Raw genomic sequence first — 27,544 nt, forward strand, 5'->3', positions numbered from 1 at the left:
ACTGATGTGTAATGGTTCTTTGTTTTGAAAAACAGACACCAGAAAAATGGAGACCACCAGATGTTACCAGGTGTAAGCATCGCCCCCAACTACCTTGGAAAGATGGAGACTGACCGGGGTTGTAGGACATGGTGGTCATGGAGAGGAACTCGGGGGTAGAGTGGCCATACCTTGGAAAGTGATCGCATCTTGTGGAGGACTTAGGTTTCAGAAACAAGGGCACCATGCTGGAGACGGGCTGAACTCACCCACGGCTTCTACTCCCCGCTTCACGGCCTCAGTGTTCACTGCTCATCCATCCCGGGAAGTTCTTCCTGGCTTCTGGCGAGTTGCTGCCATCGCCTTTGGAATTTTCTGAGCATTTCAAGGGAAAGGGAAACTCAAGGATGATTAGACATCAGTAGCTTTCTGACACTGTATGCTGTACATCTTTTTGTCTTTTAAATTAATTTTTATGCTTAGGGCTTTAGGTCTATTATTATAGACCAATAGAGTAGGCATGGCCTTTTCCTGGGAAAAGTCTGGTATTTTTACATTCAGCCTTTTTATTTTTTGTCCAGTAAAATTCATCCTGATGTTTCCTACATGTTCCATTAAAATAATTCTGAAAAGATAACAGTTAAGTAAGAAAAACCAATTTTTTCATTTCATCTACAGGTGAAGACTGACGTAGGGGATCTGCAGGTGAAGATATTGGAAAACTGAAGTTCAACTATAAAAGTGAGCAGCTTTCATTTTTTTGCCAGTTGGGTATAAAATATATGTTAAAAATTTAATGTAATCATAATTTAGGTTTATTACTTTTTTATATCAGTATACTTAGTAGGCAAAATTATTATATATTCCATTAGTTTTGTAAAAAAAGTTGATAACGCTGTTTTGCAAATTTTTACTATTTTTGCAACACAACACAACAAATAATGTTACCAGAGGCTGAAAGGTTGGGAGGAAATGCATGCTTCAAAATAGCATGCTTCCTGCACGAACGAGGACTCAGAAAGAGTAAATGGCCCATTTGGGAGTCACGTCTTCCCGCTGGCCTGTAGGTAACATTTGAAATGCTTTAGATGATGTGTGAATGCTTTCTATTGGCCAGAAAACTCTGTCTGTCCTTTTTAACGTCTTCTTCTTAAAGATTTAAAATCTGATTCTGATTCTGTGGTGCCGGTGCTTGAAAAGCCACCATGCACAACAAAAAGGAAGGGAAGAACAGGGTCCCTGTGCCTTTCAGCTGGATGCAGGCGGGATTGCGCTCTCCTTCCCTGAGCACTTTAACGTGTCCTACCCTGACCACATCACAGGCTCTCTGTCGTGGCCTGAGCAGTGCCCAGTGACCTATGAACACCGTCTAGAGTGGTAGGAATCCAGGGAGATCATGGAAAGTGAAATTAAAAGGGACATTTGTTTTGATGCAAAAATTTTTGAAATCCATGCACTATTTTTTTCATAATATGCATTGTTCACAAACTTTCTGAAAGACATCTCATATACGAAGAAACCCAATCTGGTGAGCATTGTGTTATCTATAAATGAACTTTATACTTTCAATTTTAAACCAGGTCATTTTTTTTTTGCTTTTTACATAGGCAATAAAATAAAAACAGAATTAAAAGCATAAATGCTCAATGAATTAGAATTGTGTTGCCTTTAATGAGCAAAATTATAATGTCTCATTGGAGTCATAAATATTTAATACGTTGACTTGTTCAGACTTCTTGCAAAGGCAGATAATACTTTAATGGAGTAAAAATCATTTTGCTGTGTCAGAGTTCATTAGTGTTTTGTTAAGTGGTAAAGGAATGGTTTTGTCCTGCAGATCTTCATCGCTGGCCAGAAAGTCCCAGGAATTTTTTGGCCTGACTGTTGACTGGGATGCTGAGTAGCTTAAAAACCCAGAGTCTGTGGTTCTGAGTGGACTTACCATTAGGCACGGGGCTCTGGGTCTGTGCGCTTACAGTGGCCCATGAACATTTAATTTCTTTTCAAGACAGACAGTAAAATGGAAATAATAAGAAACATGTACTATTGAACCCAACTCAGATGATACTTTATACCAATGCAGTTATAAAATAGTCCTATAACTTTTAGTATTTGTTTATGGAGGAAGGAGCCCTCAGTGGCCACAGTGCCCCAGGGGCACTGTTCCCTGAGCACAGTGGTCATCTCTGCCTACTCCCTACTCTGAGGATCTAGGATTTTAGTTCTTCTGTAGTTGCAGATCTGTATGACTGAGTATCCAGCATTTCCAATAACTGTGACTGATCTGGTTGTGTTTACTTCCAAAGCCACGATCTAGTTATGGAGAACATATTTTGTTAGTCTTCAGCTTCGGTGAGTGTATAAACGGTGCACAGAATATCTTCTGAAAGCCACTTGTTGATGTAAAGTATAGGAAATGTCAGAACTCCTTTTTCTAAATAGGTGCCCATTCAAATGTAAACTCATTAAGCTCAGGCTGTTTCTCTTTGTTTTCTGCTATCTACTGTACAAAAAGATAGACATGTAAGAGGAGCACAACTGTTTGTTTAAAGAAGTTCCACTTTGACAAAAGTCATGTTGTGCCTCTGAGATGCTTTGCTGGTGATTGGGGTACATCAGAGGACTGCTGCATCGTAATTGTCAGATGGCAAGTGTCTTGACATGTGTGCAGAAATGCGGGCAGCTCCTTGACAGGAAGCAGTCCCCAACCAACAGTTGCTCAGAAACTGCTTGCAGGGGCTGGCCTCACTGGGGATAGCACATGAGTATGCTCTGATATCACAAAACCACAGGCACCAGTTCGGCAAACATTCCTGTGGACTTACCCCTAAGGGTAAAGCTAAAAACTTGCCATGGGACTCCAAATCATAATTAAGCTGGGTGATACCAATTCCATCTTATGTGATAAAGTGATCATATTGAGTGTGGAATTGATCATATAGATAGGATTCCCAAAGGGATCACATAAATAAGACCAAGTGTCTGTTAATAACAATAGATAGAATTAAAAAGGAAAGTTCCAACATGGGAAGCAGTCTACACAGTAGATTCATAGAATGACAAACTCCCTAAACAGCACTCTGACCTCAGAATCAGCCCCTAAGGCATTCGGATCTGGCTGAAAAGCCCATGAGAGCATTTCAGGCATGGAAACCCAAGACATAATGGCAAGAAGTGTTCTGCATGCAGGATCTCTGTGAGACCCCAGTGGAAAGAAGGGGCCATCAAAGAAGGATGTACTTTTCTCTGAATGGAGGAGAGAATTTTCACTTTGCATATGGCCCTGTCTAAATACCAACGGAGTTTGTGGACTCAGATGGCTTCCATAGCCTTGGCAGTTCATGTCAAGAGCCTCGGATGGTCACTGATGTAAAAAATAAGAGTGTTAATTGTTAAATCAATAACAGGAGTCACTGTGTACTTACTCTCCATGTAGGACCTCTGTCCTTAGTGAGTTGTCCTATGAGAAATAACTGTAAAACTTGCTTTCAATCTGTAGTTTATACCTGGTATGTGTGTGTGGGGGGGTACAAACTGTTGAAATCTTTACTTAGTATAGAGTTGGTCTTCTGTATATAAAGATAACTAAAAATGAACCTTAATGAAGAAGGGGATGGGAAAGAAAGGGAGTAGGAGGTGGGATGGGAGTGGGGGTGGGAGGGGGGGGAATGGGGGGAAGAACTGCTATATTCCTAAAAGCTGTACCTATGCAATTCATATTCATTAAATAAATGCCTTCTAAAACAAACAAACAAACAAACAAAAACCACAGGTACCACTTTATCCAAGTCATCCAGGAAAGCAAGGAGATGCCCCTGTCTCTAGCTGGTCAGGACCCAAGACTAGGGATGTAAACAGAAAGAGTCGTGACCTTAATTAGCTCATTCTAATTTATAGAAACCTTTGAAAGATCAGAGAAGTGTGGGCCAATTTTACACAAACTTGGGTTTTTTGACCTTAGGGAAACTAGAAATACATTATTTATGGTGATATGACTGTGTGGGTATGTGTGTGCGTGTGTGTGTGTGTACATTCGTTCAGCTTCAAAACTCTGCGTTTTTCATGTACCACATAAAATGTAGGCAAATATATAGATGACAGACAGAAAGCTTTTTCTCAATAAAACCATTCTGACATTTTATCTTCTGTACTCTCTTGTCCAGGATTTTGCCAATCCAGATGTTTTTTGGAGGGTGCCATCTGCTTGCAATGCATAGCATAGGGCTGCCTGAGGACACAGAGATGACAATTAAGGGTCTAAGGCACATGCCAGCCACTGGGCCAGAGGGCACCCTCACGTTTACTGATTATGCTAACATTTTCTGAGCCCCATACACTATGGAGTGGGGTAACACGATAGTGGGGAGCTTTAATTGTTTTTAATTGATTCATTTGGGAGACAGTGAGAGAGAGAGAGAGAGAGAGAGAGAGAGTTTCTATTTTTTGATTCATTCCCTAAGTGACTGCATCAGCCGGGGCTGGGCAGGGCGGAAGCCAGGAGCCAGGAACTCAATCCAGTCTTCCCCGTGGGTGGCAGGAACCCAGCCACTTTGACCATCACTGCTGCCTGCCAGGGTCTGCGCACTCAGGAAGTGACACTCAGGAGCCGAAGGCAGCCATCAAACCCAGGCACTCTGCCGTGGGTCGCAGGGGGTGGTGTGCTCCTTGGTCAGGATGTGAGGATTGGGGAATGCTGTGTTTTCCTCCTGGAGTTTGCCGTCTGGTAGCACAGCTGTGCATTGTGATCCACGGTGCCTGCAGCCCTCCCCTGTGGCTCTTCTCCCAGAGGTGAGCATCACTCTCCTGTTTCTTCCTCCTGATCACAGTTAGGACCACACAGAAAACCTGTCTCTTGTCAGGAACTGCTTTTGTGGATCTCTGAAATGTATAGACTCGAAGCTGAAGGCTTCCTGGAATTGGAATACTGTAGCTTTCTGCCCCTAAGACTCACACACACTCAGGGAAGGAATTGACATTGTCCATCTCTTCACTTGCCGTACAGGTGACCTTGATGCTGGGTCACAGGGCCCGGTAAGTGTCTTTTCTCAGTGCTCAAAGATTTGTTGGAAGGCAGCAAATAGAAGAAGAATTATCAGTGGCCATAGCATTAGTGAGTCATGTTGTGAAATAAGTAACTTGTTGTATTGAGCCAGACATTGCTAATAATATCACCATCCAGCAGAGTTCTTGGCAGGGGGCTGGGGGACAGAGACTTGAAGGCAGCACGCAATCTTTCAGAAGTCATTGACATGCTTCCCTTCCATTGCAAAACCCCTGGTTATCACTTAATATGGTAGTGTTGTGACAGTGATCTTTTTAAATAAATAAAGATTAAGGACTGGTGCTGTGCCATAGAAGGCTAAGCCTCTGCCTTGGGCGCCAGCATCCTATATGGGCACCAGTTTGAGTCCTGGCTGCTGCTCTTCCTATCCAGCTCTCTACTATGGCCTGGGAAAGCAGTGGAAGATAGCTCAAGTACCTGGGCTCCTGCACCTGCTTGGGAGACCCGGAAGAAGCTCCTGGCTCCTGGTTTCAAATGGGCCCAGCTCTGGCCCGTTGCAGCCATTTGGGAAGTAAACAAGCAGATGGACGGTTTCTCTCTTTCTCCCTCTCTCTGTCTATAACCCTACTTCTCAAAATAAATTCTTATAAAGCAATAATAAATTAACAGACAGAAATTATAAGTGCCATATAAACTATAGTAGTTGTAAAAACTCATCCCAAAATGATGACATTCAGAGAGATGTGCAGATTTGACTCTACCTAAACTTCGGACATATCTTTCCTTCCAAAAACAAAAAACGTCTCCTAGAAGTTTGCACAGTTAAGCTGCCATGGAGACTGGATACCTGTTCTTGGGGGGAGACTTCCTTATTTGTTACCCTTTGTTATAGCTGGGGAAGGACCTAAGGGGTCTCTATTCTTGCAAGAGAAATGATCTAAGTGTTAAATGGAGCCTTAAAGTTGTGGCTAGTTATTATATTTGTTAGTCCTGTTCTCTCACGGTGGGATGACCTTTCAAACAAGCCATGGTTCTTGTCATGGGCAGTGAGAATTAGGAGATTCTTGGGGTAGTGCATCCTCAGTTTTGTGAATTTGTGGTAATCCGTGACTGTCAAAAACGTGGTGGGGTGGGGAGGAGGGTGCTTCACAGTCAGGTGAGTTTGGGATTTCAGCAGGATTAATCAGTTTCTTTTTATGCAGTCATTACTGAACCACTCTGACCTGCACAGTTCAGTAAGCAGGCGCTGTAGGCAGGGTTTTCCAAATGTATTTATGTATGGAATACCCCCTCCCCCCATCACCCATTCCCATTCCACCTTCCAGTTCTTTAACCTGTTTCTCTTTGGTTCTATGGCAGATAGTTTGTAAATGCAAAGTTTGGGTCAAATGTGGGAAAGAGAAGTGGGCAGCACAAACACAGACTTGGGCTAGAGGAAGAAATGTGGATGAATTGAAGCGAAAAGAGAGACCTTTCCTTGTTGGATGAGCCAGGAGAAAGAACATTTGGAGGATAAAGCTCTCTGCAACAGCTCCATGCACTTGTCTGTGTAACCAGTCATGGAGCCAGCCCTTGCACCGCTGGTTCCAAGGTCCCTCCCTTGTTGCTCTACCCTCAGACTGACCTCGCTGTTCTGTGTCTACGTCTTGGGGAGCATCTTGAAGTCGTTAGCAAAGCCACTGGCTCCAGCATCAGAGAAAAATGACGCTTAGTCATCTCAGCTAATAGCATGGAGGAAAGTTTCCCTAGACCTTTTGCTAGTAAGCTACCTCCAGTGTAATAACGTTTGATGGCTCCTGATGGACTTTTTATGCACTGCTACATTATTGGACGCCTAAGTTGTTGTTAAAGCATCATTGTAAGTGGCCTGTTTGGGGATGTTGCTGAATTCTGACTTGGTACAAAGCACTGAGCTAAGTATGTGAGGGATGCAAAGGCAAGAAGGCAAGGCTGTTCCCCTTGAAGAGTTCATAATAGGAGTCAAAGAAGAGGAAACACCTGCACGGAATCTTTACGTGAAGCAGTGTGTGATCAAAGAAGTCAGAAATGTAGTCCCAAAGGAACTAGAACGGTGAGCACCTGAAATGTGCTAAATGTCTAAGTTACTCCTTTGTGAACTGCCAAGTCTGAAACTAATGCATATTTCATGTTGGTCAGGTCCGAAGTTATCAATTATATCAAAAGCACTACTTACTATTCACATAGTCTGTATCCTTGCTTCTCTCCTTGACCTTTTTCTGAGAGAGCTGTTTTGAGCTTATGGTATGGGTGAATTGCCAGTTTTTTCCTTTTATTCCATCAGTTTTCTCTTAATATGCTTTACAAAACTGTCTTCAGTACAATTATCCACTTGGCATACAGCTAAGCGCAAGGTAATTGTGCCATTTTGGAAACCAGATCTTCCCCTGTACAATTTGGGTCGTGAAGATTACTGAAGGGTTCATGTTTTTAACACTTGCAGCTGATGATGAACTCGGATGGACCCTCCTACCCGGGGCTTTCTCAGGGTCCATTCTAATAGTCATGGAAAGGTCACCTAAAATGTCAAAAGAACCAGATGCCCTTGGTGGTGCCAGCTGTAGATAATGGTTCCAGTACCTGGAACAGACAATTAGTTGTAATATTTGAAAAACTTATATGAGCACAGGATCAGAACCCCCAAGCTTCAGACATTGGTAAAACACAATAATGTATCAGATTTACATAACCAAAGCCTGCAGTCGTGTTGACCAAGCCGCAGCCAACACCACCCTTCCTTGCATGCCAGGTCCCAGCCATCCCTGTCGCAGTGCTTTGAGAAGCCTAGGCTCTGTTGCCTTGCATGCCTTTCCTGTACCATAGAGAATGCCTGTTCTGGAGGAAGATCACATTTGTGATAAAGCCCTTTCAGAGTCTGGTGCAACTCCAAGACCAACATCCTTTTCACGACCATGGTGTGAGCTCACAGCCCACCGTGCTGTGTGCACCTGTATTAGGGCTGCATTCTCTGTCTCTGGTTCTTCTGAGCTCATGAACCTCCTGCTTGGTCTGCCTGCCCTCCTGGGCCACCCAGAGTGCAGAGGCAGCGGATCTCATGTCTGGTCTGAAATTCCCAATGATCTGTTGCTTTCTATAGAAGCTCCTGGACTTTTCTTTCCATCCTTGGGCCAGCTGTTTTTGCTCAAGTGCTTTTGGTGCCATGAGAAGCCTCTCTGCTCCTTGGAGTCAGTGTAAGAGGAGGACAGTGGGCTCTGGGCTCACCTCCTTACTGGGAGGTGACGGGAAGATTACTTGCTTCCTCATCGCCAAAGTCGTGATGATCAGCTCACTCTGTTTCAGTAAGGGCAGTAGAGTCTGTACGTCTTGCCCACCAGAGTGAGCGCTTGGTCCTTGGCAGGCTGTCGGATGGAGCTAGGGAGGAGCAGCAATAATAATGCTATCTTGGCCTTATCTGTCCTTTTAAACTCAGTTCAAATTCTTTCTCCTTTTTAAATTACTCCAATCTGATTTTATCCGTCTCCTTCTCCAAGTCACTATATCAATTAGCCTCTGAACAATTCATTTAGCGATAATAATGATGTATGGGCTTTTGATGCTGCTTTCGGGTCTTAAAAAATCCTTTTTGAGGGGCCTACTTGGTCGCCTTTCCTGAGTGCTTATTCATTCCTTCTCTGATGGACTTGAGTAATTCAAAGACAGAGCTGGGTTTCAGGCATGCCACAGGACTTGTACCTTCTGCATAACCATTCTCAATCATTTTTGACCCCAAATTAAGAAATGTTAGATGCATCCATAAGAAATCAATAAGCCAAGATTGTTTTAAGTGTAGAGGGTTCCCAGCTAGGGCCTCCATCTAGCATAATTAGCCCCGATTTCCTTGTCCATAATTTTGAACATGAAGAATATAGCAGAGTAAAATTTAAAACTCAAAAAAATTTTGCTATCCAATATTTCTGATAAAACTGTCTTTCAAACTCTGGGCAATCTTGGAACATGGCTGTACACACAATCATGTTTTGTTTCCTTGGAGTAATGCTAAAGTAGGGACTATTCTCAGTTTTTTCTTAATATTTTCCAGATTCAATGTTTTTCTGGATATTGCAATGCACGGTTGGTTAAACCCACAGATGTGGAACTTGTGAATACAGAGCACTGATTATATTTAGCCAAGGAAGAAAGACATCTCCTTGATCTGCCAGGCTTAGCATTGCTAAATTAAACTGTACTCTGAGTTCTTCGGAGGTATCCCTTCCTACGGGAATGGCATTCTTCCTTCTCAGGGTCAAAGTGGGGAATGAGTAGTTGGAAACCAGATCCCCCAGCTGTGGCAAGGTGTCCTCCTGGGGAATGCATGGCTCTGCAAGTGAACTTGTTGCTTTGGGCCCCCTGTGTCTCTCGCTTTGTCTGTAGGCTGATACTAGATGGAGCCCAGTGTGTACCCACCATCATTAGAACCCCGTAGGAGGGGCTGGCGCTGTGGCATAGTAGGTAAAGCTGCCGCCTGCAGTGCTGGCATCCCATATGGAAGCTAGTTAGAGTCCCAGCTGCTCCACTTCTGATCCAGCTCTCTGGTGTGGCCTGGGAAAGCAGTAGAGAATGGCCTAAGACCTTGGGCCCCTTCACCCACATGGGAAACATGAAAGAAGCTCCTGGATCCTGGCTTCAGATCAGCACAGCTCTGGCTGTTGCAACCATCTGGGGAGTGAACCAGCAGATGGAAGACCTCTCTCTCTCTCTCCCTGTCTCCCTCTCTGCATCTCCATAACTCTGCCTTTCAAATAAATAAATAAATAACCCCCCCACACACACTGCAAAAAAAAGAACCCCATAGGAATAAATAACCATTCACCATGAGCCTTTTGGGACATGCTCCTTTTTTTTTTTTTTTTTTTTTTTTTTTTGACAGGCAGAATGGACAGTGAGAGAGAGAGACAGAGAGAAAGGTCTTCCTTTTGCTCTTGGTTCACCCTCCAATGGCCGCCGCGGTAGTGCACTGCAGCCGGCGCAACGCGCTGATCTGATGGCAGGAGCCAGGTGCTTCTCCTGGTCTCCCATGGAGGGCAGGGCCCAAGGACTTGGGCCATCCTCCACTGTACTCCCGGGCCACAGCAGAGAGCTGGCCTGGAAGAGTGGCAACCGGGACAGGATCGGTGCCCCGACCGGGACTAGAACCTGGTGTGCCGGCGCCGCAAGGCGGAGGATTAGCTTAGTGAGCCGCGGCGCTGGCCAGGACATGCTCCATTTTAAAATTGATTATGCCTGTGCTTATAGGATTGAGCAAGTGCAAGAAGAGAATTGTAAAATACTGGATTCTCAAGAGGGAGTTAGGGCTTGCTTCCTTTGGAACTCAGTGAACTGCTTCGTCTACCTAGAAACCATCTTCAACTATGTGGCTCTTAGGCCAACAAATGCAGTTTCAAAGCTTTCCATTTTTTATGATTATTCATGAACATGAACTTTCCTATCTGAGAAACTTGAAGCACTTATGAAAATAATTATGATGCTCACAAGGTCATGTTAGAGCACAAAGAAAACAGCTGGGAAGAGACTCGTTGACATAGCCTGCTGACCTGTGCTGAGATGTTCAACACATTCATTTGTTTGTCTTCCTCCATGATTGCTCTTCTGACCCTCTTGAAAGACGGCCAAGAAAAGGTTTTCTTTTAATTTTTTCCAACAACTTCTCAGAAGTTCATTCAGAATCATAATTAGACAAATCACCCATGCTTTGGGAGTTGATTTTAAACATCAAATGTTTGAATTTACATAAAGAGAAAATTAATCCTATCCCCAAGCCCATCAGCTTTTAGCCTTAAAGGCAAATAAGTGGTTTTGCTAATTTTTGTATACAGTTGGCCCTCTGTACCCTCGGGGTCCATATCTACAGATTCAATCAACTGCCAGGCAAAAATATTTTTTAAAAATTAGGCAAGTAGGGACTGACATTGTGATGTGGAGGGTTAAGCTGCTGCTCGCAGTGACAGTATCCCACATGAGCACTTGTTTGAGTCCTGGCTATTTCACTTCCATTTCCCTGCTAATGTACCTGGGAAAGCAATGGTGCCCCTGAACCCATGTGGGAAACCCAGATTAAGCTCCTGGATCCTGGCATCAGCCTGATCCAGTCCTGGCCATTTTTGGCATGAAGCAGTGGATGGAAGATCTCTCTCTCTCTCTCTCTCTCCCTCCCTGTTCCTCTGTTTCTCTCTGTAATTCTGCCTTTCAAACAAATAAATAATCTTTTAAAAAATTATCTCTGTACCGAATATATACAGGTTTTTTTTTATTTTGGTATTATTCCATAAACAATGTAGTGTAAAAACCACTTGCAGAGTATTTATACACTGTACTGTGTATGATAAGTAATCTAGGAATGATTGGAAGCAGGAATCTGTAGGTTCTATGCAAATACTGTACTGTTTTACATGAGACTTGAGCATCCTTGGAGTTTGGCATCTGAGGGCAATCTGAGAATTAAGTCCCAGTGGATACCAAGAGATGGATGTGCTCAGTAAATGGGCTGAATAGTGGAGTCTCTTGATTCAACAAAATGTGACTTACACGTGAACCACTGAGAGCAAATGGCCCGCACTCTGTATCTTGAAGACTGACAAATTAATGCATTTTATTTTAGTAGACTAGTGTATGTTCAGGAAGAAAGAATTAGAGACACCTAAGACACTCTATCCTAATATTCAAAGCACATTCACATCAATTATATCTTTTATCTCCCCCATTGCAAGATTTCGAACTCTCTCTGGTACTTAATCAGAAGCACACTTTCCATTGGAGTACTGACTCTCACTCAAACTTGGTATAATACAAGGAAGTCACCAGACCACTGTGGAGGGAGAGCAGCCTCGACGACATGTTGATTCAGTGACCCAGCAACATCCCTAAAGCCTCACTTTCTTCCCATCTTTCTGCCCTGCTCCTTGGGTAGGTGCCACTAAATGGCCACTGGCTGGCTGTTACACACACATGCAGTAACAATTCCATTGTCTACATGCACGGGGGAAAAGAGCCAAACCTTCTGCCCAGCTAAATAGAGTCAGTGCTCTGTATTTACAAGCTCCACATCTGATGAGGGTGCTTACATCATGAGAGCAATAACAGCTCAGAGAATGCCAAGCAGTGACAGGACCCAGCTGGAGAGCCAGGGACAGGGTCGCCTGCACCTGTACCCTATGGCAGCGTGTAGAAGGGATGAGGTGGCTACCCCATCAAAACACGTCTCTGAGGGTAGAGAAGTGGAAAATCAGTGCCGGGTGAGCTCTGCCATTTGTCCTTACTTATCATCCCTTTTTTACCTTCCAATTAAAACCCTCGTTCTGAATATAAATTGTCAACCCCTGGAGCTCATCTCTGCAGACTTTTCATCGTTAGACAACATTCCTCAAGTTACTTTGTGGCACCTCGGTAGAGGGGAACGGGAGTCTCATGTGCGAACAGGTGTGATGGCGTCCTCACCTTCTGGTCTAAGTCGCTGAGTTCTCCTTGACCGAAGTCCTGGGAGTGCAGCTGATCCTGCCGTCCAGAATCAGTCATGTGCAGCGCCTGCCCTGGTCCATTGTGCTTTGTTCTTTGGTGTGTGGGAGTCACACTACATTCAGTGTAGACTTGGCAAGGTGTTCTAGTTTAAGTAAAAATTTCTCTGCTAAAAATACCATGTGTTGGGGCCGGCAGCTCAATAGGCTAGTCCTCCGCCTTGTGGCGCCAGCACACCGGGTTCTAGTCCCGGTCGGGCCACCAGATTCTGTCACTGTTGCCCCTCTTCCAGGCCAGCTCTCTGCTGTGGCCCGGGAGTGCAGTGGAGGATGGCCCAAGTCCTTGGGCCCTGCACCCACAAGGGAGACTAGGAGAATCTCCTGGCTCCTGGATTCGGATCAGCGCAGTGTGCCGGCTGCAGTGGCCACTGGGGGGTGAACCAACGGAAAAGGAAGACCTTTCTCTCTCTCTCTCTCTCTCTCTCTCTCTCTCTCTCACTGTCCACTCTGCCTGTCAAAAAAAAAAAAATACCATGTATTCTTTCCTTTATGTTTAGGATTCAAGTGTGGGCTATAGGGACAAGGCTGGGAGAGACTAAACTGCTAAAGGACTTCCTAAGGGAAGCCCAGAAGGCTTCTGACTTGGATGGTTGGGTGGGACTGGGTTCTAACCAGGAAAGCCAGCTCCCTGTGGTATTTGGTGCCCAAGTTAAATGGACCAATGTTGGCAATTTGGGTACCCTTTATAATGCTAGGTCTGTTGGAAAATGTGTTCCTGACTTCAGACTTGAATTTGGGCTCAGAATGATGTAGAACACAATCTGTTTATAGGTTGCAAGTTTCTTGCATAAGCCTTTCCTGCTACTGTCACTGCAGGACAAAATGTCTTTGTTATCATCCTTCCACAACAATACTATGTCATTAGAGGAGAAAGCTTTAAGAAAAAAAGGACTTTTGTTCCTGACTGTGTCAAGGCTCTAATGATTTGATTTAATAATTAATGTCAAGGCTGTGTGGGGGCTTTCTTCCTGCTAGATGATTTTCCTTTCTTTCTTTTTTTTTTAAATAGATTTATTTATTTATTTGATAGTCAAAGTTACACAGAGAGAGGAGAGGCAGAGAGAGAGAGAGAGAGAGAGAGAGAGAGAGAGAGAGAGGTCTTCCATTTCTCTGGTTCACTCCCCAGACAGCCACAACAGCCAGAGCTGCACCAATCTGAAGCCAGGAGCCAGAAGCCTCTTCCAAGTCTCCCACAAGGGTGCAGGGGTCTAAGGACTTGGGCCATCTTCTACTGCTTTCCCAGGACATAGCAGAGGGCTGGATCAGAAGTGGAGCAGCTGGGACTCGAACTAGTGCTCACATAGGATGCCAGTACTGCAGGTGGCAGCTTTACCCACTACTCCACAGCATCAGCCCCTGATTTTTCTTAATTCTTGAATGTATCAGCGTAAGTCACTGGGAAAAGACTGTTGTTTCTTTTTTCTAGAAAGTAGGTGATAAAACCCCACTATTGACATTTGTTCCTCTATTCTTTAAGGTTTGACAAACCAGGGAAGTTGATGGAGGTAGAATGGAGGACCCCACTAAGGAGCTCAGATAATAGGAGGAAGGTACAGTTAAGGCTGAAGAGTTTGTAATGCATAAACTTGGCCTCAGTGGTCCTGTGTGCCCCCAAGAAGGTCAAACTTCTACTTCCCCCTGTAGGATGATTATCCAACAGGTGATTTGATGCCTTTATTTCTTTTCTTTTCTTTTCTTTTCTTTTCTTTTCTCTTCTTTTCTTTTCTTTTCTTTTCTTTTCTTCCTTTCTTTGATTTTCTTCCTTCCTTCCTTTCTTTTCTTTCTTTCTCTTCCTTTCTTTCCCTCCCTCCCTCCCTCCCCTTCCTTCCCTCTCTTCTCCCTTCCTCTCTTCCTTGCTTCCTCCCTTTAAAGATTTATTTGTTTGTTTGAAGAGTAGAGAGAGAGAGAGAGAGAGGTCTTCTACCTGCTGGTTTGCTTCCCAAATGGCTGCAATGGGCTGAGCCAAAGCCAGGATCCAAGATCTCCTTCCAGGTCTCCTAGGTGGGTACAAGGGCCCAAGTACTTGGTCCATCTTCTGCTGATTTCCCAGACTATTAGCAGGGAATCAGAAGTAGAGCAGCCAGGACAAACTGGCACCCATATGGAATGCTGGTATTGCAGGTGGCAGTTTATCCAGTTGTACCACAATGCTGGCCCTATCCTTTCTTTCCACATTGGAAATGCTCCCATTTGAACAAGAATTTTTTATTTAAAAAAACACATTACTATAGACATATAGTTTTTTTTGAAGTTTTCCTACTACCCTGGCTGTACTCTGGACCAAAAACATAATGCATTATCCTGTAATCCAGTAGAGCTGTGATTGGGTTGTCTGAAGTCAGGTTGAAATGTTGCCCAGGGAAGAGAATTTAGGAATCAGAGTGAACTTGGCCTTCCTCTCACCCAGTGAGGTCATCACAAAATAACACTAGCTTCCGCTTTCAAGGACTACTGTGGCCTGACTCTGGTCTGGGGGGTCTCCTGTCCAATCCCATCCCATCCGCCCCTGCTTCAGCCCTGTCCATCCATTCAGTCATCCTGCATCCATTTGTCATTTAGTCCCAGGTAACCAATGAGCTCGGTGTCTACCAATCTCCGTGCTCACCTCAGCCATACATTGGTGTTATTTAGACACAGAGAAGACTTGGTCCTAAGAATTTCATTTTACTGATGAGCATGTTGAGGTCCAGACAGAGTTGGTGATACAACTAATTTGCACAGCAAACTGCAAGAAAGATATCTTGTCCTCTAACCTAATAATCTTACCATCATACCAGCTGCATTTATAAGACTATTTCCTCCGAAATGAAGTTTTATATAAGGGTTCTTCAAAAAGTTCATGGAAAATCAAATTGAAGGATAAGGTTGTTTTGATGTAAAGTATTTTGAAATCCATGTATAGTTTTTTTCACAATATACATTTTCAACAAACTTTTGAAGACCTCTCATATACAAGGGCACTTGAAAAAGTTTACAGAAGTTGGAATTTAAAGATAAATTTGTTTTGATGCAAAAAAATTTGAAATCTATGCATACATAAAGTCTTCTAAAAGTTCATGGAAAATGCATGAATTTGATCACAAGTTGTTTTAAATATTGTGTTGTTGTAGACATGATTTTTTTAAAAGAGAATTTCTATATGTGACTTTATGGATCCTTACTCTTTGACCAAGGGTCAACATTTAAAAGGGCACTTATTTTTATTTATGTATTTGAAAGGCAGAAAGAGGGATCTCGCATCCTCTGGTTTGCTCCTGCAATGCCTACAATAGTGAAGGTTGGGCCAGGCCAAAGTCAGGAGCCAGAAACTACATCTGAGTCTCCCACGTGGGTGACAGGGACCAAAGTCCTTGAGCCATCACCTTCTGCCTCCCCGGGTACACATTAGCAGGAAGCTGGGTTGGAAGTCAAGGTGGGATTTGAACATAAGCACTCAGATATGGGGTGTGGGTGTCCCAAGCAATAGTTTAACTCTAAGAAGACTATTTCCATAAGCTGTTCAATTAGTCAAATCCTGCACTTTCAACAAATGTGAAACAACCAGCATTGTGTTATCTCAGTGCAACTCTAAGACCAGGATTGTACCAGGGGGACTTCTGTCTGTTATATCACCCCAGTGTTGTAAAGTGTCTTGGAAAAGAGTAGACTGAAGCATAGAGCCCAGCGACAGCCTCCCAAAGTCTATGCATTGTTTTCATTTGTATTAGTCCGCACTTTCATTTTTATAACAGATAGATCTAAACCTTGTTTTATTAATTTCATCAGAAGTTTTTAATTTAAATTGAATTTACATTAAAATTACCCAGGAGAAAGTACAACCTGGTTTTCCTCCCACAGCCTCTGCTGCTGGGGAACTTGGATAGAAACTGAATTCAGAAGTCCGGGAAGAAGTGAAGTCATGGAAAGCAGAACTGACTCTCCCTTAGAACTACCCAGGATAGTAAATTCACTGACAATAGCAAGCAAAACTACTACCTCCTTGTTGTAGAGTACTGCTCCTTCCTTTAAAAGACTTCCCAGCCAGTGCGTATAAACATGGTAAGGTCTCTTGTCTATTTGCGAGGTATGTGTATAGACACAGAAAGCTGAAGTATTTCAAGGTTAACTTGGATGCAGAGGGGCCAGAAATACTTATATACGAGGTTACGTCAAAAAGTGTGTAGATGAATGGAACTTAAAATTTATTTTGGTACAAAATTTTTTTAAATCTTTGCATAGTTTTTTTGTCAATACTCATTTTCTTAAGCTTTTTGAAGACCCTCCATTTGTATGAATTTCTAAAATTTTTTGTACCAACATATCTTTTAATTCAATTTTCCATGACCTTTTTGAAGTACCCTTGTACAAATAATTCTTTTGAGGACTATAATATTGAAGACTGACTCTGAAAGTTGGTCGCAAGTTCTTTTACATTGGTTGTTTGATGTGGGAGCTTTGTATGAATTACAGAAGGCTCCATATGCCCAGGTATTCCTATATCTTGCTGCCCACACAAGCTGAATGAGAACCTCACTGTGGTTTGTGCCTGCCAAGAACAGGCATAAACCATTGGCTACTCTACCTGTAAGATTTGCTAAAAACAAAAATTATGGGAGGCTTCAACAACCAGAACACCTTCCAAACAAAGTCCACAGTGATTTAGGTCTTTATGGTTCCCTTAAATATTTTTCAACTCCTTCTAGTCCAGTTCTGAAAAATGAATTATGGTTTTCTTAGAGAGCCAGCAGTTCTTCAGTTTCTAGGTGCGTGTGTGTGTGTATTGAGTTATTCTACACAATGTAATGGTCCATTTGAGAAATTATATATGACGCATATATATTATATAGAAATTATATCTATGAAGCGTAATTTCTGTTATTGGGTAGTCTGAAGCGATCTTTGAGCTCTAAACTCTTGCTGATGCATTAGAACATAGTGGTCTCCATGGTTTCTGGCTGGCAGGTGACCAAGTCAAGAGTTCAGCATTCCAGGCAGCTGGGCACAATGTTCCTAACCAGGCCTGACTTGAAATACCAACACAACAGACTTTCAAATCAAATGCTTTATTTGCGATCACTGAAAATAACTGGATTCTTTGCAGGGAAAGAGTACAGGTTAAGACATTAGTGCTTCATTTATTTAGGTTTTTGTTTCTGGAAAAATATCTGATGATGCAAGGTGCAAATTTTTCTCCAATCCCTCTACTTTGTACTATGTAATACAAAACAGAGTTTGTCTTATTTGACCTTAAATGCAAATAAAATGGGAGCCAAATTATTGTGCCCAATATATTTTAAACATCTGGCAATAATCTTAGTATTTTATGGTGGTGATGACTCAAAGCAATTGTTAATCCGGATTTATTTTTAAGCATTTTAATTTGAGCTTTCTGCTCAGGGCTTATTCCTCCCCCACCTCATTCTGTAGGAAAGTCTAAATTAAGATCATTGTAAACAACCGATGGTCATCTTTGAACTCAGACATTTGCCCTGCTACACTGTGGGTTCAGGGAAGACAAAAAGAGGTTTCTGATTTAGAGTGAACCCTCAAATAAAGAAGAAAGACACAGACTTGTAGATAGCTTGGATGTGTTTTTATTGCACAGAATGAGTAAGAACAAGGAGAAAAGATGACTTTTGTCTAGGTGTAGGGGTGTTGAAGAGACTTCTGGGAAGGCTTTCAGTTTCCTGTGAGGTCATTCTGTGACCTAGTTTACTGCCTGAATCTTCTCGAATCTGTAAAGCTTTCATCTAAGGGAAGAAGTAACCCATGAGCTGACATGCGAACTCATAAGATGCTCTTTGGGTTTAAGTTTTTGCCTAAATTACTTTCAATACTTTCCTCGTTGTCAAAGATACTTGAACTATTCATTTAATCCTTTTGGCATCATCTCGTGAAGCAATGCAAAGAACGGTTCCTAGACTTCAATCAGATTCTTAGCAAAAGTGTTCATGTTGACATTGCTCTAACCCAGATTTTGATACTAAGACGTATTTCTAATTTCCTTTTGAAACCATTCCTGGGATAACTAAGGGATTTTTTTGTATTTAAAGAAAACAGTGGCTTTATTAATTTTTCTCGCTGTCCCTCATTGAAATGGTTGCTTATTTTTCTTCGTAAGCCACATGAATATGGATAGAAGAAAAAAGATACTGATTTTCACAGTGTTTGTGTTTTCAAAGTAAATAAAGAATGAGAAATCAATTGCAAAAATCAGTAATATTTGTTATTTTTCTAATAAAAAATGGATGTAAGTAGGTCCTTTTTTGATAGCCTCTCACTGACCTTTATCTCATTGCCTTTATAAGGAACATTATTAATTTAATAATTTTGTAAAGATATGTATAAAATAAATGTGTTCATAGCACGGAATACATGTAACAACAGGGCAAAGAACTGGAAGAATAATCCAGAATGACAATAGTGAAGCACCAGATAGGGCCACCGTTTACAGCTACTTGCTCTTCATAGTCTCTACCAACTGTTGACCACAAATTCCTCCCAGGATGAGCGCCCCCTAGAGTTTTGCCATCATATCAATTCTAAAGCTCAAAGTGATCAAAAAAAATAAAGTATTTGCATTCACATGTTTATTCAGCAAAACTTTTGGGTATCCTGAGTACCCTAGGACTGTGGGGAAACCATGGATCCCCTATGCATACATAGCTAAAGGGCAAATTTGCTGTGGATCCCAAATAGGAGCTCATTTGAATGATGGAAATGGCATGACAGTAGCAGCTCTTACATTGCTTTTTTCCTCCATTCTAAAGAGGGTTCCTTTCATGAGAAAAGAGCAGAGCTGTTATGGGTAAAAGAACCAAAGCCCAAGACCACTTAGGACTTGGTTGAGTGAGGAATCAGACAGTGAGGAATCAGACTGGCTCGGTCTGTCACACAGCCAGCATGATGTAAGGACTCCATGTGCCAGGTATTGTGTTGAAAGCTGAAGTACAAGGATTCAAGTAGAGGTGTGACACCTGCAGAGAGCAGAGTCTGGTGGCGCAGGGAGGGAATGGCTTTTAAAACCACAGTAAGTGTATAATTCTACATCATGGTGGATGCCATGAAGGAAAAGTAGAGGGTACTCTAATAGAGTGGGTTTTGATCAGCGGTGGTTAGGGAAGATCTGGAGTTGGAATGGGAAGGAAAAGAAATAATGAGCTGAATTAATGAAAACCAGAGAGGGAGACCTAATGAGCAATGGAGATCAGATGGAGAGAGAGATGAGAACTCTGCCATGCACAGCCTTGCTGGCCATGTTTAGGCATTTGGCTTTTGTTGTAAATGCAATGAGAATGTATTTATAGGTTTTAAGCAGGAGAGTGATGTCATCCAGCTAAGCTTTTTGAATATCCGCACTCCAGCTGTAGAGAATGAATTCCAGACAGTGGAGTGGGAAAGGGGTAACAAGTAAGAGGCCTCGTGCTTTAGGCAGGTCAATAGACCACGGTTCTTTGCCACAGGAGGTCCTGAGACTGAAGAATTTATTCTCCTGGCCACGTAAAGGATCCTCAGATGGTGTCAAGGAGCCACCATTTGGGTAGTAGGAAAAGAAAATGACACCAGAAGTCTCATTTTTCCAGTATTTTCCTCACTGATCTCATTGTTTATAACTTGTGCAAAGATTCCCTCTGCTTGGGTTATCTCTAAACTGTTCAGGCCTTTGGAGCCTAATTCCATGGACATCCACCTGAGCACTTTAGTTTTACTGGGTGCCTTGATGTCCTGTGGAAATCCTGGCAATGGCTCTTATATCCTTTCCCTTCTCTATTGTTCCTTTACGTTTCTGGGGGAAGCCAGAGGACATTGACATTGACTGGTGGTGGAGAGGAGTGAACATCAAGATTACAGATGAGCTGCCCATTGTCTCAGAAGCTGAATCCTGTGAAAAGATCACATTAGTTGCTCACTGAAACTGTAAACCCATATTACATCGATGCCATACTTCACCAGTAGCAGCATATGGGTGAAATATGACAATACGAAAAACTAGGTGATGATTGAAGGAGAACATAGTTATGTATTGTTTCTTTTTAGATGTCGAATTTCATTTCCACACAGGCAATTTTACAATGACAAGCAAGTGATAAATCCTGAGTTTTCAGGGTTGGGTGGGCAGAAAGGGCACCGTCTATAGAGACAAAGAAAGGTGAGGCTAAATAAAATAACTAACGTCTTCTGATACTCTTCTCTCTCTTGAGGTTTCTACAGGTACACTCCCAGCATGGTGTCTGCCTCTGAGCAGCAGGAAATAAATAATTCAGCATTTTCTGCTACATATCAACTCTCTGCTTATTTTCCCCCTCAAATTACATATTCTGGCAAGACTTCTCACTTGTTAAAGCATTTAATTATTGTGTTTGGCAGTCATGGCTGGTTGCATTATATAAACAAATGCCTACTTCAAACATTGAAACTGATTTTTTTTCATAGTCTGCCAGAAAGCGAGACTATTTGATGTGCAGTTCGGATGGTGTCTTTCTGATTATATAATTTAGGTCTGGGAATAGAGTTTTGGCATTTATCTGCAGCCCTTATGCCATAGAAAATTAACCTGTAGTGTCCTCTCATAAGGGCAAATCATGCATACAATCTCCAAAAACACATTTAAGGTCATATCTATCCAATTAGAAGACCTTTTTATCTTCGACCATATGCACATGTCTTCGGTACTGAATTATTTTTAACCTTCTGTGTAATTTGTGACCTCTGCAAAGCTGTAGCTCACTTGACCCCCATGCTGGTCATGGCAGGATCCACTGGGGATCCTGCATGCTTGCTAGCTGGTCCTTCAGTTCAAGAACTATATACACCTGTATTTGAGTAAAATGTTAAGATACCATGTTTTCTCTTTTTAAAGATTTATTTATTTATTCGGAAGGCAGAATTACAGAGACAGAGAGAAATCTTCCATCCACTGGTTCACTCCCCAATAGCTACGATGGCCAGGGCTGAGGCAGGCCAAAGCCAGGATCCAGGAGCTTCAACTGGGTCTCCCACATGACTACAGGGGCCCAAACACTTAGGCCATCTTCTGCTGCTTTTCCCAATACATTAACAGAAAACTGGATCAGAAGTGGAGAAAAATGGGGGCACGAGGCCAGTGCTGTGGTATAGCAGGTTAACTCCCTGGCCTCAAGCACCAGCATCCCATATGGGCACCAGTTCTAGTCCCCGCTGCTCCACTTCTGATCCGGCTCTCTGCTATGGCCTGGGAAAACAGTGAAAGATGGCCCAAGTCCTTGGGCCCCTGCACCCACGTGAGAGACCTGGAAGAAGCTCCTGGCTTTGGGTCAGCACAGCTCCGGCCGTTGCAGCCAACTGGGGAGTGAACCATGAGATGGAAGGCACTCTCTCTCTCTCTCTCTCTCTCTCTCTCTCTGCCTCTCCTCTCTCTGTGTAACTCTTTCAAATAAATAAATAAATATTTAAAAAAAATAATGGGGGCACGAACTGGTGCCCATATGGGATTCTGGCATCACAGACAGTGGCTTAACCTGCTATGCCACAACAGTGGCCCTGAGAACCATTTTTTTCTGAACTCAGTTTACAAAAGGAAGTCTCTCTCCCTCCCCACCACACACGCAGAGTACTTAGCCATGAGGATTTATATAAGGAAAATGGAGACACACCTCTGGGTATGTGTCATCTTATCAGTCTTTTTTGTTTCTAAAGATTTATTTTTATTTATTTGAAAGTTACAGAAAGAGATAGAGACACAGAGAGAGAGAGGTCCTCCATCCACTGTTTCACTCCCCAAATGGCCGCAACAGCCAGAGCTGGGCTGATCTGAAGTCAGGAGCCAGGAGTTTCTGCTGGGTCTCCCGTGAGGGTGCAGGAGCCCAAGGACTTGGGCCATTTTCTACAGCTTTCCCAGGCCATAGAAGAGAGCTGGATCAGAAGTGGAGCAGCTGGGACTAGAACCGGCACCCATATGGGATGCTGGTGCTTCAGGCAGGGGCTTTAACCCACTGTGCTGCAGCGCCCACCCCCACCCTATCAGTCTTCATGCAAGCCTTTCCCCACCTGTCTTCAGGACTGGTCTGTGGAGCTTTTGTTCACAGAGTTCACCCTGAGGCACAGCCAAAGTCTGAATCATCAGAGAAAGTTAAATTATGGTTTAGATGCTATACTTACTAAAGTGGGAACTTGCCTAACTCAGTCTGGGGGGGGGGGGGGGGGGAGGGAATTAACAAGGGTTGAAAGAAGTTTTTATTGTTAACCCTAAAGTCACCAGAAAGTTCACTTCGGCTGACCTTCTCATCTCTTGAGGAATTTGGCTAATTGCTGCTTTACTCTAATAATAATGACGGAATGAGTGAGCTCAGTCTAAGCTCTCTTTGCCCTGCCTCAGAATCAGTAATTATATAACCTCATTTGAGAAACAATTCTGCCAAAATGAAGACCAGAGACTCAGCTCAGCTCAAGGTATCATTATCAATCATTGTACATTTATGGCACCTGCATTTCACTTTTGTTTCAAGTTGCTCGGTGCCAAATTATACCTTAGACATTTCCTAGAAAAGATGCACACTAATGGGGAATTCTTTGTTACCTGAAAATATGGTGGTACACGAACAACCTCTGTATGAGTTCTTGTATCCACCCAGGTGAGAAGTATTTAATAGCCACAGGCAACATTTGGGGAGCACACCATGTGCCAAGAGTGAGGGGTAAGTTCTTTGCGTGGACTTGATCATTTTTCCTCTATCGCCCTGTGATAACACCCCCTGAAGGTCATCTCCCAGCCTTCACCATTTATTGATCCACAAGATTCAGGAGCTGCTGCTATAGTTGGGGTGTGGCTTGTCCCCTAGGGGTTCACGGGGTAGAGGCTTGGTTGTCAGCGTCACAGCTGGGGCCTAGTGGAGGTCTGTAGGACATTACGGGTGCTGCCCTTGGCAGTGACTGTGGGGCCACAGCTTCTCTGGCTTCTGGTTTTGAGCTGTGCTCTCTGCTCTTGCTTGCCCTGCACCACTGCCATCCACCAGTAGGTAATGCAGCTGGGGGACCCCTTGCAAGAAGCTGTGCCATTGGTGTTTTGACTTTCTGCCTCCCAACTGTGAGCTCAAGAAATCTCTTTCCTTTATAAAGTCAGCCTGTCCTAGGTATTTCATTTTAATGACAAAAATCTAATAATACACGTGCCAAAAGTTGCGCAGCTCCTAACTAGCAGAAACAATGCTTGTGCTCAGATCTGTCAGACACCAAAGTGTTTGCCTGTAGCCAGGCTCCATCTCCCTTGCAGGTGGAGTTTTGGCAAAGGGTAAGTGATCCAAAGATATGAACAGCTATTTCACATGAAAGAAGACAAATAGGAAACCATATATGAAGATATATTTAACTTAAATAAATTTAAAACTGAAAATATTTTATACCTACAGATGGAACAAAAGTCAAAGGCCACCCCAGACAAGGTTGTGTGGGAAAACAGGATGTGCTCATGTGTTAGTGCCAACAGTGTAAACTCTGTTCAGTCTTTTTGGAGAAAACCTGAGGGTCTACAAGGAGAATGAAATCCCTCTGACTCTGCAGAGCTCTTCCTGGGGATTGATCCCGAAGGAATGGTGGAGACAAGCACTGGGGCAAGGGCAGAGCTACCAGCTGTGAACAATGGGGTTGAAAGCGTTTCTAACCTCAAGGAATAGTGTGATTCAAAAGCACTAAACAGTACTTGTTCAAAAATGTCTTCAGGAGTTAATTATAATGGATAAAAGACAGCCTGGTCGCTTAAAACTAGAGCATTGGTGACTTTGCTGAATAACCACAGGACTTCACTGCCCTCCAACTCCTGCCTGTCTTCACAGCCCACCTCTTCCCAAGGGGTCTCATCCCTGCTCCGGCCACCTTCGCTTCAGCTGCCATCGCATCTTCCTTAACCGGTCTCCATTTCCGTATTGGTCCTCACAAACTCCCATCTGTTTCCCAAGTTCATTGAGAGTCTTCTTTTCAACCCACAGCTCTGATCATGGGATTCCTCCATGGAGATCATCCAGTCCAAGCTCTTTTTGCTAGAGGCATATGTAAGATCCTTTGTGAAACCTGATTCCTGATGACCTCTTATAGTCTTCTTTCTTTCTTTCCTTCCTTCCTATCCCGTCCCCTCCTCCCTCCCTCTCTCTCTCTCTCTGTCTCTCTCTGTCTGTCTCTCTCTCTCTCTCACACACACACACACAAACACACACACACAGGTTCTCCCTTAATCCATTGCTTGTAGTTCCCCCAAAAGGGACCCTGTGTCTACATATGGCACTCCCTCTCTCTCAAATTGTCTACCTGCCCCACCCCGCCATCCCACTCGTCTAGATTGGGTGGCTCCTTTGTATGCCTATTTGTCCTTCTAGACTCAATTCATCCCCACCCAGGGACATTTTCTTGCTACAGGCCCCTTCTCAACACACACAAACACTAGACTAGGTGAGGGGGCCCACCTGTGTTCCCCATAATAGCACACATATGGCTGGCCCATAGAATTGTTTTCATTGTGAAAGAAATTCTGAATTCTAAAGCCTGTTGTCTGAGCAGTCATTTTCCACTTAACTTGGATCAAAAAGTATTAGTTTGCTTAATCCCTGACATGTTAATTGTAATACTATCTTTCATACTGTTTTGTAATAGTAGCTACCACCGTTTAAGTCTGTGGGTCAGAACTGTATTTCCATGCTTGTTTCCTTGCATCTGCTGATGCTGGCACAGGTTTGAGGATGGCCCGATTTGTGAGCCTCCAACAGGCATGGTAGAAAAGGAAGGGGGAGGGGAGAGTCCTCCAGTGGCACCAAGAGAGGTCTGGACCACGGAGAGGTAAAAGGGAGGTCACCACGTGTAGGAGTTTACCTGATTAAAGGTACTCCTAGCTGGAATTGCACTAATTATGTTAAGTATAAACCCCATTTAGCTGTTTGTTACTTTAAAAGTCTAGTAGCAAATGTTCTCGGTAAGAATGAAGAGGGGAGACATAAGGCCATTCCTTTATTTTTTTTAAAAAAGTATTTGAAAGGCAGAGAGAAAAGGAGAGGAAGAAGAAGGTGAAGAAGGGGGAGAAAAAGAGGGAGAGCGAGAGGAAGGGAGAGAGAACAACAGGTGCGCCAGGAAAGGCTTCCGTGAACATCGATAGAAGGACACACATCCCACACATCTTCTATCTGCTGGTTCACTCCCCTAGTGGCTGCAGGGTAACTGGGACTCCAGCTGACACTCCAACAGGGGGTGTTGGCATTGCAGGCAGTGACAACTGCCTGTACCAAACACCAGCCCCTATGAGGCCTTTTCCATTTGTTTTCTTGTCTTTAATACAAACAGTAATTTTGATGCCTTACATCTAGGTATGAGTATTACCTGGTGGCCAAACACAAAATACAGCAAAAAATCCATACACATCCCCCACTTTTTGGAGGAAAGCATTTAAAACCATTCAGTCCCTGACTAAGCTTCAAAATTCTATAAAATAAACTTGGAGAAATCTAGCTCCTTAATAACACTTGATTTGTAAACAACGATTATTAAGAGATCATGTTCATTTCAGATGCCCTGGTCAACATAAGTTTTTCTATTAGGTTCAGCCTGAGTTACCCATCTTGACCCAATCTAATTGATGTAAATGGTAGGAATTAATTTTGTGCAAGAGGGATAAAGACTAATCCAAGTCACTCAGCACCTTGTAATTTACCCACCCGTGTACTCTTCAAAAAAGAGGGAGAAGTGTTGGCACATTCTCTGACTTCAGGTTCCATATTAATTTAATGGAGGGTTCTAAAATGTAATAGGATTCAATTTCAGGGTAGAATTACAAGAAACAAAGATTTTGTTAATGCAGATGGTTGTTTCCAATGACCAAGTGTTGATTCTGTTCTAATTATTCACGGGCAAAATGAATGTTTGGATTAAAAAGAAAATATTTCTTAGAGGCTTTTAAGTTGAGTTAAAAACCTGGATTTTATCATATTAGGCTCTCATTGATGCAGTTTTTAAAGCCCGCTATCTCTGAGTAACAATTAACTGTAAACCAGTAATCAGCCTAAACTCAATCTCCTTTTGTTTTTGAGAAAATGAGAAATACAACCATAAAAATAAAGGATGCACATGTGAATAATTTTCCACAAAATCAGTATTTTCAACAAACTCCTCTTAAGCCACATAGGTAAATGAAGGCTCCATCCTCTTAGAAGTTCTCCCTGCGTTTCTTTGATATAAGGAGAAAGTAAAGTTTTGCCTTTGTTTGATATAAGGTGAAAGTAAATTTTTTGCAATGTTTAAGGGTTTGGTGTGAGAAGACTCCATTGCCTTAAGTTTATTTGTTAAGTTGTTATGTTTTAATGCAAGTTTGAGTTGTTAATAAATGTAAATCTAAGTTTTAATCTTATAATTAATTTGATGCTGCAGAGTTCTTTCATGATTTGTAAATTTTGTGAGTTTTATGGCTATGTGCAGAAATAAGGACTTTCCAGGAGCAGAGGAAATGTGACCATTGAGTTGCAATAGGAGACAGGCATGGGCCACCCACCTTTCGCCAAATTGCTCCCTTTGAAGAATCTGTAAAATAAAGTAGTATCATAAAGTGGACAATATTTTCCCATGGGAATTAGTTGATAATTACAGGTTGCTTTCTTTACCAGAATTTAGTGTCTGATTAGAAACAGCAGTGTGTTTTTTAAAATTACAACATCTGTGCTAGCAATAGCAGTCACACCAAGTATACCAAAGTCCCCAGTGCACAATATTTTATTTCATTCATTCAACAAATACTTGATGAACATGTACTATGTGCTTGGCACTATTCTAGACCCTGGGAATTTGAAATGAGTCAAAACCTCATGCCCCTTCCAGCGGTATTATAACACGATACTCATAGGGAGAGGCCTGTAAGAAACAGTCATTGTAAACTATAAATGCCGGACAGGGAGAAATACAGGTGTTCTCTTGAGGAGGTGATGACTGAATCCAGCTCTGAGAGACTAATAGTAGTTGTATCAGGAGCTAACAGGCAGTGTGGAGAGGCTGTGAGCCCTGAGGATTGGAGAAGAGCTGTGAGTGTGTTGTCCAGTAGAGAGAGCCAGTAGGT

At 42.8% G+C, this 27,544-nt stretch overlaps 1 protein-coding gene across 1 annotated transcript in view; it reads left to right on the top strand.

Annotated features, from left to right (window-relative positions):
- Nucleotides 1-670: 670 nt before the first annotated feature.
- PLEKHG1 (pleckstrin homology and RhoGEF domain containing G1) overlaps nucleotides 671-27,544 on the top strand; it is a 168,566-nt gene continuing 141,692 nt past the window's right edge. The window contains exon 1 of the mRNA XM_062186924.1: nucleotides 671-720. The gene's annotated coding sequence lies outside the window, so the exon portion shown is untranslated. The remainder of the gene's footprint in view (nucleotides 721-27,544) is intronic.

Source organism: Lepus europaeus, chromosome 3, assembly GCF_033115175.1.
Source record: "Lepus europaeus isolate LE1 chromosome 3, mLepTim1.pri, whole genome shotgun sequence".
Classification (NCBI taxonomy): Eukaryota; Metazoa; Chordata; class Mammalia; order Lagomorpha; family Leporidae; genus Lepus; species Lepus europaeus.